At 34.8% G+C, this 16240-nt stretch overlaps 1 protein-coding gene across 5 annotated transcripts in view; it reads right to left on the bottom strand.

The window, feature by feature from the left end:
* NCAM1 (neural cell adhesion molecule 1) overlaps positions 1 to 16240 on the bottom strand; it is a 479250-nt gene that overhangs the window by 170506 nt on the left and 292504 nt on the right. The window lies entirely within an intron of this gene.

Raw genomic sequence — 16240 nt, forward strand, 5'->3', positions numbered from 1 at the left:
CCCTTATCTCACTTATATTAATATACTTTTTACCTTTGTGATTACTTTGTATCTAAACCTCTGCAGACTGCTCCTTATCTCAGTTATATTAATATACGTTTTACCTCTGTGATTACCTTGTATCTAAGCCTCTGCAGACTGCTCCTTATCTCAGTTATATTAATATACTTTTTACCTCTGTGATTACCTTGTATCTAAGCTTCTGCAAACTGCTCCTTATCTCAGTTATATTAATATACTTTTTACCTCTGTGATTACCTTGTATCTAAGCCTCTGCAGACTGTTCCTTATCTGTTATATTAATATACTTTTTACCTATGTGATTACCTTGTATCTAAGCCTCTGCAGACTGCCCCTTATCTCAGTTATATTAATATACTTTTTACCTCTGTAATTACCTTGTATCTAAGCTTCTGCAGACTGCCCCTTATCTCAGTTATATTAATATACTTTTTACCTCTGTGATTTCCGTGTATCTAAGCCTCTGCAGACTGCTCCTTATCTCAGTTATATTATTATACCTTTTACCTCTGTGATTACCTTGTATCTAAGCCTCTGCAGACTGTTCCTAATCTCAGTTATATTAATATACTTTTTACCTATGTGATTACCTTGTATCTAAGCCTCTGCAGACTGCCCCTTATCTCAGTTATATTAATATACTTTTTACCTCTGTAATTACCTTGCATCTAAGCTTCTGCAGACTGCCCCTTATCTCAGTTATATTAATATACTTTTTACCTCTGTAATTACCTTGTATCTAAGCTTCTGCAGACTGCCCCTTATCTCAGTTATATTAATATACTTTTTACCTCTGTGATTACCTTGTATCTAAGCTTCTGCAAACTGCCTCCTTATCTCAGTTCTTTTGACAGCCTTGCATGTTAGCCAGTCAGTGCTGTCTCAAAAGAAACTCCACAGGTGTGAGCACAATGTTATCTATATGGCACACCTGAACTAACGCCCCCTAGTTGTGAAAAACTGGCAAATGCATTCAGATAAGAGGTGGCCTTCAAGGACTTAGACATTAGAATATGAATCTACCTAGGTTTAGTTTTAAACTAAGAATACCAAGAGAACAAAGTAAATTTGTCAAAATTAAACTTTTATGATTCAGATAGGGCAATTTTAAACAACTTTACATTTTACTTTTATCATCTAATTTGCTTTGTCCTCTTGGTATTCTTTATTGAAACTAAACCTAGATAGTCTATTATGCTGATTTCTAGGCCCTTGAAGGCCGCCTCTTATCTATGTGAGTTTTTAGTTTTTTAGAGCTAGACTGCGCTAGTTCATTGGCTAAAATGCAAGTCTGTCAAAAGAACTGGGATAGGGGGGAGTCTGCAGAGGCTTAGATACAAGGTAATCACAGAGGTAAAAGTATATTAATATAACTGAGATAAGGGGCAGTCTGCAGAGGCTTAGATACAAGGTAATCACAGAGGTAAAATGTATTAATATAACTGAGATAAGGGGCAGTCTGCAGAGGCTTAGATACAAGGTAATCACAGAGGTAAAATGTATTAATATAACTGAGATAAGGGGGCAGTCTGAAGAGGCTTAGATACAAGGTAATCACAGAGGTAAAAAGTGTATTAATATAACTGAGATAAGGGTCAGTCTGCAGAGGCTTAGATACAAGGTAATCACAGAGGTAAAAGGTATATTAATATAACTGAGATAAGGGGCAGTCTGCAGAAGCTTAGATACAAGGTAATCACAGAGGTAAAAAAATTTCATTACTATAACTGAGATAAGGGGCAGTCTGCAGAGGCTTAGATACAAGGTAATCACTGAGGTAAAAAGTGTATTAATATAACTGAGATAAAGAGCAGTCTGCAGAGGCTTAGGCACAAGGTAATCACAGAGGTAAAAAGTATATCAATATAACTGAGATAAGGAGCAGTCTGCAGAGGCTTTGATACAGGGTAATCACAGAGGTAAAAAGGGGGGGGGGACACAATGTTATCTATATGGCACACAATAACTAGCGCTGTCTTACTGTGACAAACTGTCAAAATGTACTGAGATAAGAGGCGGCCTTCAAGGGCTTATAAATCAGAGAACAAAGCAAATTTGATGATAAAAGTAAATTGGACTGTTATTTTAAATTGCATGCCCTGTCTGAATCATGAACGTTTAATTTTGACTAGACTGTCCCCTTAAACACACTCCAGCAGGTAAAATGATGAAAATTAAAGGTGATAACATTTTCAGAGTACAATGTCTCTTTAAAATCTGCAAATCTTATGGTGATAGTATCTCTTTAAAAGATCAAATTATTTCTTTAAAATCTTATATACGAAATCAAGTTAAGAATAAAACCACAATGACCTGATCTCATTATAGAATGATAAACATTTCATCTGCAGAACTGTTTGATAAATGATCCTCTCCTGCTGCCCGCGGTCAGACTGACCATAATTTAGCTAAATTATTAAACAGCCTTTAAGCACAGGAATAACGCAGCAAATTGGAAAACTGAAATGGCTCAAATATTTTACAATAAGTTACAATGTTAAAAATAGATATTCTATGAAAACATAACTGCAAATATAGCAGATGATTTTATGGCCACACAGGCTTTATAGATAAATAGGAACTTACACATAGGGGGGCATTTAATAAGCAGCAAATGCAGCGTTCTCCACCCGTAGTTTCCGGTGATCCAAACACTGAAGGTAAGAAGCAGCGAATCATATCCGCCCAGCACTTAGTAAACTGAAACCCATAGTGTTTAATGCCCGACAGACATCGCTGAATGCCGCATACACTGTCTGTGTTTAACATTGCACAAGCAGTTCACAGAACTGCTTGTGCAATGCCGCCCCCTGCAGATTTGAGGCCAATCTGCAGGGGGTGTCAATCAGCCCGATCGTATAGGATCAAGCAGATTGCAGACCGCAGCCTCAGAGGCAGCGGACCAGTTATGGAGCAGCTGTCTTTAGACCGTTGCTTCATAGCTGCTGTTTCGGGCAGCATGGAAACAGGGGCATCATGATAATTCGGCCCCATAGAGTGTGATAGATAGACAGATGATAAATGTGGATAGATAGATAGATAGATAGATAGATAGATAGATAGATAGACTGATAGATATATAGATAGATAGATAGATAGATAGATAGATAGATAGATAGATAGATAGATAGGTAGATAGGTAGACAGACAGACAGTTGATAGATAGATAGAATGATAGATAGACAGACAGATAGTTGATAGATATATAGATAGACAGATGATAAATGTGGATAGATAGATGATAGATAGATAGATAGATAGATAGATAGATAGACTGATAGATAGATAGGTAGATAGATAGATAGACAGACAGACAGTTGATAGATAGATAGACTGATAGATAGACAGACAGATAGTTGATAGATAGATAGACAGACAGACAGTTGATAGATAGATAGATAGATAGATAGATAGATAGATAGTTGATAGATAGATAGATAGATAGACAGACAGTTGATAGATAGATAGATAGATAGATAGATAGACAGATAGCTTTTTAAGTGCTGCCATTTTTGCCTCATATACTTCTCACAAGACATGGACTCACAGGGACCCCCCCCATCACAAGAATATCGTGGATATTTGATTTGTAATAAAATGAATATATAGAATATTTGCAGAGCATAGAATTGGAAAGGCATAATGCAATAGAACTACCTCACAAAACGAGAAAGGTCCCCAGGATCTTTTAGCGGCTGCACAACCCGGCTGATTTAACTGACCACCCGGCTAAAACTTTAGCCAATAATAAGATAAAATTAGCTAATATTAAAAACGTTATTTTTTTATTGCAAAAATTATCATTAAATAAATTTATGTTAAAGGGACAGTCAACACTAAAATTGTTATTGTTTAAAAAGATAGACAATGCCTTTACTACCCATTCCTTAGCTTTGCACAACCAACATTGTTATATTAATATACTTTATAACATTTAAACCTCTAAATGTCTGCCTGTTCATATGCCACTACAGACAGCCTCTTACCACATGCTTTTTTATTTGCTTTTCACAACAGGAGACTGATAGTTAATGTGGACCATATAGATAACAATGTGCTCACATCCGTGTAATTTTTTAAGAGTCAACACAACACAGCACAAATTGTCTAAAATGCAAGTTAATAGATAATAAATAGACAGATTCATGTGATCAGGGGGCTGTCAGAAGATGCTTAGATATAAGGTAATCACAGAGGTAAAAAGTATATTAAAGGGACAGTGTACACTCACTTTCTTATAACTGCATGTAATAGACACTACTATAAAGAATAAGATGCACAGATACTGGTATAAAAATCCAGTATAAAACTTTTTAAAAATGTACTTAGAAGTTCTCAGTTTAGCTCTGTTGAAAAGGCAGTTGGAAAGCCCACTGCAAGTGGGAAATAAGACACCCCCCTCCCCCTTCTTTTGCATATGAAAAGACCCTTTACACAAACAGGAGCAAGCTGGAGTAGGTAGCTGACGGTATTCTCATAAAACTTTGGGGCTTGGTTAGGAGTCTGAAAATCAGAGCAATGTTTTTTTTAAAAAACTATACATTTAAATTAAAAAAAAAAAACTTTATGGGCTATATAAATAGATCATCTACAAAACATTTATGCAAAGAAAAAATGAGTGTATAATATATACATATAATATAACTGTTGGTTATGCTAAACTGGGGAATGGGTAATAAAAGTGTTATCTATCTTTTAAAACAATACAAATTCTGGTGTAGACTATCCATTAAAATTAAGCAATTAATTTGTGCTTTACATTATATAATATTAGAAAATATTACTACTTTATAAAGCCACTGGCTACTTCATACCACTTGGGTACTTCATAATGCCACCCGGCTACTTCATAAAACCACCGGCTACTTCATAATGCCACCAGCTACTTCATAATGCCACCGGCTACTTCATAATGCCACCCGGCTACTTCATAATGCCACTGGCTACTTCATAAAACCACCGGCTACTTCAAAATGCCACCAGCTACTTCATAATGCCACCCGGCTACTTCATAATGCCACCCGGCTGCTTCACAATGCCACCTGGCTACTTCATAATGCAACTCAGCTACTTCATAATGCTACCGGCAACTTCATAATGCCATCGGCTACTTCATAATGCCACATGCGTACTATATAATGTCACTGGCTACTTCATAATGCCACCGGCTACTTCATAATGCCACCCAGCTACTTCATAAAGTCACCGGCTACTTCATAATGCCACCTGGGTACTTCATAATACTCCCAGCTACTTCACAACGCCATCAGCTACTTCATAATGCCAGCCAGCTACTTCATAAAGCCACTCAACTTCTTCATAATGCCACCCGGCTACTTTATAATGCCATCGGCTACTTCATAATGCCACCGGTTACTTCATAATGCCACCGGCTACTTCATAATGCCACCGGTTACTTCATAATGCCACCGGCTACTTCATAATGCCACACGGCTACTTCATAATGCCACTCAGCTACTTCATAATGCCACTCAGCTACTTCATAATGCCACTCAGCTACTTCATAATGCCACCCGGCTACTTTATTATGCCATCGGCTACTTCATAATGCCACCAGGCTACTTCATAATGCCACCCAGTTACTTCATAATGCCATTGGCTACTTCATAATGCCACCCGGCTACTTCATAATGCCACCCGGTTACTTCATAATGCCACCCGGTTACTTCATAATGCCACCCGCTACTTCATAATGCTACCGGCTGCTTCATAATGCCACTCAGCTACTTCATAATGCTACCGGCTACTTCATAATGCTACCAGCAACTTCATAATGCCATCGGCTACTTCATAATGCCACATGCGTACTATATAATGTCACTGGCTACTTCATAATGCCACCGGCTACTTCATAATGCCACCCAGCTACTTCATAAAGTCACCGGCTACTTCATAATGCCACCTGGGTACTTCATAATACTCCCAGCTACTTCATAATGCCACTCAGCTACTTCATAATGCCACTCAGCTACTTCATAATGCCACTCAGCTACTTCATAATACCACCGGCTACTTCATAATGCCACCCGGCTACTTCATAATGCCACCCAGTTACTTCATAATGCCACCCAGTTACTTCATAATGCCATTGGCTACTTCATAATGCCACCCGGCTACTTCATAATGCCACCCGGTTACTTCATAATGCCACCCGCTACTTCATAATGTCACTCAGCTACTTCATAATGCCACCCGGTTACTTCATAATGCCACCCGCTACTTCATAATGCCACCCGGCTACTTCATAATGCCACCCGCTACTTCATAATGCCACTCAGCTACTTCATAATGCATCTCAGCTACTTCATAATGCTACCGGCAACTTCATAATGCCATTGGCTACTTCATATGCCACCTGGTTACTTCATAATGCCATTGGCTACTTTATAATGCCATTGGCTACTTCATAATGCCACCCGGCTACTTAATAATGCCACCGGCTACTTCATAATGCCACCTGAATGGCAAACTTTTCTGTGGAGAGCACTGAGCTCTCGTCCTGCCTAAATCCCTGCCTAGGCAAAAATACACTCGTACTGAATACACATAGCATACAGAATTTAGTGTCAAGTCAACGCACTTTAACTGATACATTTTCCTTAAAGAAATGAACATAATTCTACACTATTTGGAAAGGTAAAGTCAGGAGACCTTTGAACCATCTGAGGTGAAAAAACTAGATGTTTTACACAGCAAGTTATGTATAGAGACGGGCTTAGTTTAACACAATGACTCATCGTCGAACTGAGAGGGAAGAGGCTCAGAAGAGGAGAGCAACTGTGTCATCTGGTGAAGTTCCCCCGAGGCCTGAATAATGGGGATTACCATGGTGACGGAACACTGAGGTGAAGGTTCTCTGTGCCGCACTCTGATCTCATCCAGAGCTAACTGCAAGTAATTAAGTCTGTGCCCGGTGTGACACTGTGAAAGTGACAATATCATACATATTGTGTCACTGGGCTCACTGCTCAGCGCTAGTACCACGAAACACCTTACAGGTGACTTTACATCCAACTATTTCACCTTCTCTAAAGCAGCAAAACCTTTAGTTTCATCTGCTACATCGGCTACATATGAAATAAAGAAACATAATCGCATTTGTTCTGCGAATTACAACAGAAATTGCTAATTTATATAAATCGGTAGTTGTTGTTTATGCTATGAAATTAGCTGGGTGACAAAGTGCACATATTTGGTATTCAGCACTAACAGCAAAAGCAAAAAGGAGTTTATTGCAAGTGTATGCAGGCGTAGGGGTTTTTCACTAGAAATTTACGATAGAATGATTACCGCAAAAAAAGTGTCAAAAAACCATATATACAGTATATAAGTGCATGGGAGCCCTTTGCACCGTAGTAGACGAAAACATGTAAAATCATATTTATGCAATAGTCACATTTAATAAAATGTTATACTGAGTATATTAACTATATATGTAAATATTTACTGTAAATATTTGACATTCCAATGTTCTATGTATTTCTAAATATATATTCCTATATATATCTGTATATATCTATAACTATATATAATTTTATATATATATATATATATATATATATAGGTATACATATATATTTGTGCAAAAAACATCATATATATATAGATATATGAATTTATGAATAAATAGAACATATTCTGTTAAGTGAAAAACATTGGAATGTGAAATATTCATATTTTCATGTATTTTCATGTTAGTTAGAGAATATGTGATCGGGTTTACAAGCAAGGTTTTTTTTTCACTTTTTTGCTCGATTAAGAGTGTCATGTGAGCGCGTGAGTGAAAACAGTTTTCTCTAACTTTTAATACAAGCTCAACCCGACGCTTACTTCTAGCGCAGTTAGCACCTGAGCAAGAGCGTTAAATACCAATCCACGTGTAATGTGGCCCTTAGAAGGCCAAACGCACTGAATACATAAGACACCACATAATCGCTATATACAGAAATACAACAAACCAAATTAAAAAAAAAATTACAAAGAACTGGACATTTTATTTTCTCACTGAAAAATACTCAAATGGGCATTAATGTTAAACTTACACATTCAACATCCAAATGGAGATTACAATTAAAAAAAATCTTCCAATCTATTTCCATTTCAAAATTACCAATTTTTCTACCCATTGCAATGGTTTAAAAGAGGTTTTTTTTTCACTAGACTTCGTTTTTTAGCAAATATTAAAACTGGTTTGTAAAACAAAATTTTAGCTTGCGTTGTCAACCAATAGATCCACCATCATAGTGAAGATCGTACATAACCAGGAAAATATCACTATAGCTTACTTGTAAGGACAAACTGATACCAGTCAGGAGACAATAAATTACTAGTCTATTTCTTATTTTAAAAACAGGAAACTGCTTAATTCCTGGTTCTTTCACTGTATTTTTTTCTACTCTGAGAACAGAGAGCTAGCGGCTAAAGAGAGGTTTAACTGGCATTCTCAATTAGTTCTGAGTGACAGACATTTCATCTTCCTATCATAACTTAGAAAGGTGAGTTACGGTTTATGACTTGTATGATAGGTGGTGAGTTACGGTTTATGACTTGTATGATAGGTGGTGAGTTACGGTATATGACTTGTATGATAGGTGGTGAGTTATGGTATATGACTTGTATGATAGGTGGTGAGTTACGGTATATGACTTGTATGATAGGTGGTGAGTTACGGTATATGACTTGTATGATAGGTGGTGAGTTACGGTATATGACTTGTATGATAGGTGGTGAGTTACGGTATATGACTTGTATGATAGGTGGTGAGTTACGGTATATGACTTGTATGATAGGTGGTGAGTTACGGTATATGACTTGTATGATAGGTGGTGAGTTACGGTATATGACTTGTATGATAGGTGGTGAGTTACGGTATATGACTTGTATGATAGGTGGTGAGTTACGGTATATGACTTGTATGATAGGTGGTGAGTTACGGTATATGACTTGTATGATAGGTGGTGAGTTATGGTATATGACTTGTATGATAGGGGGTGAGTTACGGTATATGACTTGTATGATAGGTGGTGAGTTATGGTATATGACTTGTATGATAGGTGGTGAGTTACGGTATATGACTTGTATGATAGGTGGCGAGTTACGGTATATGACTTGTATGATAGGTGGTGAGTTACGGTATATGACTTGTATGATAGGTGGTGAGTTACGGTATATGACTTGTATGATAGGTGGTGAGTTACGGTATATGACTTGTATGATAGGTGGTGAGTTACGGTATATGACTTGTATGATAGGTGGTGAGTTACGGTATATGACTTGTATGATAGGTGGTGAGTTACAGAAAATGAATTGTATGATAGGTGGTGAGATATGCAAGATTCAAGTCAAGTATCAAGTAAAAAAAAAAGCTTTTTGTAAGCACCTCTTTCAAATCTCTACTTAACCAGTCTCAGAGAGGTTTAGTGCCTTTTGTTACATAAACCACATTTGGCCAACATTCTACACGTTGCTATTATAGTCCCATTGACTTTAAATATAGGTTTAATATAATAACTTATGAGAGATGGTATAAAATGTCCACCCTCCATTTGATAAATCGGCCCCAATATGTCACAAATTGAGTATTTTATGTTGAAATAGTTTTTATTGATTACAATATAGTTAAAGCAAAAACAAAATCAATCACAAAAACACTGTTGTACAGGTGGTATCTTATAGTAGTTGTCACAAAATAAAAACACTGTTGTACAGGTGGTATCTTAAAGTAGTTGTCACAAAACAAAAACACTGTTGTACATGTGGTATCTTATAGTAGTTGTCACAAAACAAAAACACTGTTGTACAGGTGGTATCTTAAAGTAGTTGTCACAAAACAAAAACACTGTTGTACAGGTGGTATCTTAAAGTAGTTGTCACAAAACTAAAACACTGTTGTACATGTGGTATCTTATAGTAGTTGTCACAAAACTAAAACACTGTTGTACAGGTGGTATCTTAAAGTAGTTGTCACAAAACAAAACACTGTTGTACATGTGGTATCTTATAGTAGTTGTCACAAAACAAAAACACTGTTGTACAGGTGGTATCTTATAGTAGTTGTCACAAAACAAAAACACTGTTGTACAGGTGGTATCTTATAGTAGTTGTCACAAAATAAAAACACTGTTGTACAGGTGGTATCTTATAGTAGTTGTCACAAAATAAAAACACTGTTGTACAGGTGGTATCTTATAGTAGTTGTCACAAAACAAAAACACTGTTGTACAGGTGGTATCTTATAGTAGTTGTCACAAAACTAAAACACTGTTGTACATGTGGTATCTTATAGTAGTTGTCACAAAACTAAAACACTGTTGTACAGGTGGTATCTTAAAGTAGTTGTCACAAAACAAAACACTGTTGTACAGGTGGTATCTTAAAGTAGTTGTCACAAAACAAAAACACTGTTGTACAGGTGGTATCTTATAGTAGTTGTCACAAAACAAAACACTGTTGTACAGGTGGTATCTTAAAGTAGTTGTCACAAAACAAAACACTGTTGTACAGGTGGTATCTTAAAGTAGTTGTCACAAAACAAAAACACTATTGTACAGGTGGTATCTTATAGTAGTTGACACAAAACAAAAACACTGTTGTATCACTAAACAACCCTCTCCACCTTGTACTTTTAATTGCATTCAAGTATTAACTTTCCCTACTACCCCCCTCCCCAACTAATACCCCCCCCCCCCTTCCAGGAGGTGCCATTATTACCCTAGTAAAAACTAATAGACATTATAGTGTAACGGTATCCATATATATCCTCTACTTCCTCTTGTGGGGGTAAATCCTTGTTCTAAATGCTAGGTCCTCGTTAAGTCAAATATCTCCTGACCTTCTCGTCTCTATTGCTATCACCTTTCTGCCTATCTTAATTAGTACTCTGACCTCAGTGTCCAATAGAACCAAATCTTATGAAACTGCTCTGGCTGCCCCTGCGACCATGCAACCAATTCTGACATGGTGTATGTCTCTGTAATTTTTCCCACCACCTCTTGCCATGAGGGCACCCCAACTTTCCAATGTCGGGCTATGCAAATTCTCAGACATGTGCAAAGGATTCTGATAAGCTTATGAATTGTCGTGTTGAATGGTTTCACCCTTTCATGTAGCAAAGCTTGTGACATTGTGAGGGACACTCTCTCGTCTAACAATTTGCTTATCAATTCTGATAGTTTCCCCCATAGTGATTGGACTTCCTGACACTCCCACCACATGTGCCTATACGTTCCCCTTTCTTGACACCCCCTGTAGCAATGTCCGTTAAGCGTTGTGGCGTAATGGGCTGTCCTTTCAGGTGTCAAATACCATCTAAACATCACCTTTATACAGTTTTCTTTCATATCTGCACTAATCAATCCCTTATAAGAGTTCAACATCAACTCATTCCAATCATCTGTCTCCCACCTCTGATGTGTCTCTCTCCCATCTCTCTGTCGTGGCTAATTTGACATCACACTTAGCTTTCTGATTTAATACATAGATCCGAGAGATCATTTTTTCCCCTCTAGTGGGTGTCACTACCATTCTTTCAAGCTCTGTGAATTGGTGATTCTGTTTATGCGACGTATAAAAAATTGAGTATTTTAAAGGGACATTGTACACTAGTTTTTTTCTTTGCATAAATATTTTGTAGATGATCCATTGATACAGCCCATCTGGGAGTATTTTTGTAACAATGTATAATTTTGCTTATTTTTTAAATAACATTGTGCTGATTTTCAGACTCCTAACCAAGCCTTAAAGTGTTAGATGTATACTGATGTCTACAGACTCCAGCTTGCTCCTGTTTGTATAATGGGTCTTTTCATATGCATGGGAGGGGGGGGGGGGTCTGCTCTTTTTGTTTTCCAGCCCATTTCAGTGGGTGCCCCAGCCTAACCATATCAACAGTAACCCTAACCCTAATTGGGAGCTACTAAGTAAGTTTTTAAAAGGTTTTACACTGGGTTTTTAAATCAGTACCTGTGCTTATATTCTTATTTATAGTAGTGTCTATTACATGCAGTGATATAAAATTGGTGTACACTGCCCCTTTAAGTCTGTTGCTTTTACAGTAGACACACAAATTGGAAATGTTGAATCACAAGGCACAACGACTTGATGATGACTGATTTTTTTTAATACTATGATGCAGTTCACCCTTTCAATATTTAACTAAGGATAATTCAATAGCTGAATAGATCTTCTGAAGACAAATATACACTGCTCAGGGATTGGGTTGTTGACCTAAGTATAAGTAAAGCTGATAGGAGCGGGCAGGCAATCCCACAGAGCACAGACTCCTTTGAAAGATATTTTGCTGCATTTCTGCACAACCTGTAGACAACCGATCGATATAGGGGACACGGGTCAAACTGATGTAGCAATGTGATTGATAAGTTAATTAGTTACTCAAGACAAGTCTGAGAAAACACAAACAGAACGTTTATGGTTCTCCCGGCTCAATTAGACAACAAAAGGTTCCGCTTGTATCACAGAGGGGCAGCTGCTTACAATATATCCAGAGTGAACGTTTCATCTGTTGACTTTTAAATGGATTGGTCAGAAGCTGTAATGTTTATATGGCAGCCAAGTAGTTAAAGAGACAAAAGTGTAAAAAAGAAAATGTTCTAATAAGTTAGAGCAATTCATTACTGCCCTTTCACTCACCTATACCTATGAGTTTAAATTCTGCTACAGGAGATAAACACATAACTCAGCTTTAAAGCAGAAATTCACTACTGGGAGCTAGCTGAGCAAATTTGTTGAGGCAATGACAAGATACATTTGTGTTTATCCACCAATCAGCAGCCAGCACCCAGTAGTGTATTGTTGCTTCTAAGCAAAGTGCATTTGATATTTTATGTCAATTTAAATATTTTTTTACAGATAATAACTTGAAAGCTAAAATGTCTAACATAGATCAGGTACCACTAACAAAAGATACTCATGGAAAAATGAGTTACAAAGTCTGTAACAAAAAAGAGTGCTTTACCCCTACAATTATATAGGAACAATTCTCACTGAATAATAAAGGAACGATTTTTAACCATTCATACTTTATCTTTATTGGTTTAACTATTCAATCATACACGTTTAAAAACACTTCAACTCTTTAGATATCAACATATAGCATAGGCGTGTGAATAATACCTCTGGGAATTATAATTACAGATAGAGTATTAGCTAGATAGATTTACTCTCATAATCTGACATTCCACATATTAACAGGTCCTCTTGTTACAGCTTTATTTCTAAATTTATTAATAGCCGGCTACAAAAGATATTGTTTATATCTAACAGCACGATGTTATACAAACCAAGTACAATGTTTCACATCTAGATACATGATTCTCATAGGTATTATTCACACACCTATGCTATATATTTATATCTAGAGAGTTTAAGTGTTTTTAAATGTGTATGATTGTATAGTTAAACCAATAAAGATAAAGTATGAATGGTTAAAAAATTGTTCCTGTATTATTCAGGGAGAATTTGTCCTATATAATTGTAGGGGTAAAGCACTCTTTTTTGTTACAGACTTTGTAACTTATTTTTCTGTGATTCTCTTTAGTGCTATATTGCCCCCCTAACAGGTGCTTGTTGATTACACAAATATTTGGCACCTATAGGTACTTACCATAAGTACTACTTTACCTACTACGTTGTTACTATACCACTAACGAAATATGTCAGGATTTATCAGATCGCAGCTTCCCTGCACTGTTCTCCACCTCTTAGGTGAAGAATTTCAATCTCCCCAGGCTCTTCCGATCAATCACGTGTGAGTAGGGGGTGGGACTGCATGTGAACGCATAGGAACGCTTGTGTACAACTGTAAAATTGGGCAAGGAGCAGCCTGGCGGAGAGCGGCGAATATGTGAAAATGAATCATGACATTATTTTTGGGGGGTTTCATGTCCTTTTAAATTGTAACATTCATAATCAAAACTAGGTTTCAAAGAAGCGATGATCAGCATTTATTTTATACTAAACAAGGACAGCGCAGAATAATGTCATGGGTGAATGTTTGTTCCGAGAACTGTAAAACTACATTTGCACTTTATTTGTTTTCTGTAAATGTTCAGCCAATTAATGGTGTTATACAAAGAGATGATAAACAAGTAATATTTATTCAGTCTAATACTAATGTATTTGTCATTTAATAATCTCTACAGCTCGTTTCTGTGTCTCAAGGTCGACAGCAAAACAATCTCACATGTAAGTGATGCCATTTCGAAACAAAGAATCCACAAAAAGTAACACAAATCCTGATCTCAATAGAAGATTTTATATAGAATTAACGTTTTGATGTTTGCTACACAAATGCTTTGTACATAGTTGTGTTATAAAGTACTCCTGTCTCCAAAACACCAGCTTTGTAATGCCACTACTATTCATCAGATGTACCTTTTTTTTACATCATCTGCAGAGACGCACGATCCTCTGGTACTCACTATCAATATCACAGATAAATATGTTACAAAAAAACATTATATATACATATATATACATATATAGATACATACATATATACATACATACATATATAGATACATACATATATACATACATATATAGATACATACATATATACATACATACATATATAGATACATACATATATACATACATATATAGATACATACATATATACATACATACATATATAGATACATACATATATACATACATACATATATAGATACATACATATATACATACATATATAGATACATACATATATACATACATACATACATATATAGATACATACATATATACATACATATATAGATACATACATATATACATACATATATAGATACATACATATATACATACATATATAGATACATACATATATACATACATATATAGATACATACATATATACATACATACATATATAGATACATACATATATACATACATATATAGATACATACATATATACATACATACATATATAGATACATACATATATACATACATATATAGATACATACATATATACATACATACATATATAGATACATACATATATATATACATATATAGATACATACATATATACATACATACATATATAGATACATACATATATACATACATATATAGATACATACATATATACATACATACATATATAGATACATACATATATACATACATATATAGATACATACATATATACATACATACATATATAGATACATACATATATACATACATACATATATAGATACATACATATATACATACATACATATATACATACATACATATATACATACATACATATATAGATACATACATATATACATACATACATATATAGATACATACATATATACATACATATATAGATACATACATATATACATACATACATATATACATACATACATATATAGATACATACATATATACATACATACATATATACATACATACATATATAGATACATACATATATACATACATACATATATAGATACATACATATATACATACATACATATATAGATACATATATATATATATACATATATAGATACATACATATATACATACATACATATATAGATACATACATATATACATACATACATATATACATACATACATATATACATACATACATATATAGATACATACATATATACATACATACATATATAGATACATACATATATATATACATATATAGATACATACATATATACATACATACATATATAGATACATACATATATACATACATACATATATAGATACATACATATATACATACATATATAGATACATACATATATACATACATACATATATAGATACATACATATATACATACATACATATATAGATACATACATATATACATACATACATATATACATACATACATATATACATACATACATATATAGATACATACATATATACATACATACATATATAGATACATACATATATACATACATATATAGATACATACATATATACATACATACATATATAGATACATACATATATACATACATACATATATAGATACATACATATATACATACATACATATATAGATACATACATATATACATACATACATATATAGATACATACATATATACATACATATATAGATACATACATATATACATACATACATATATAGATACATACATATATACATACATACATATATAGATAC

Source organism: Bombina bombina, chromosome 8 (assembly GCF_027579735.1).
Source record: "Bombina bombina isolate aBomBom1 chromosome 8, aBomBom1.pri, whole genome shotgun sequence".
Taxonomy (NCBI): Eukaryota; Metazoa; Chordata; class Amphibia; order Anura; family Bombinatoridae; genus Bombina; species Bombina bombina.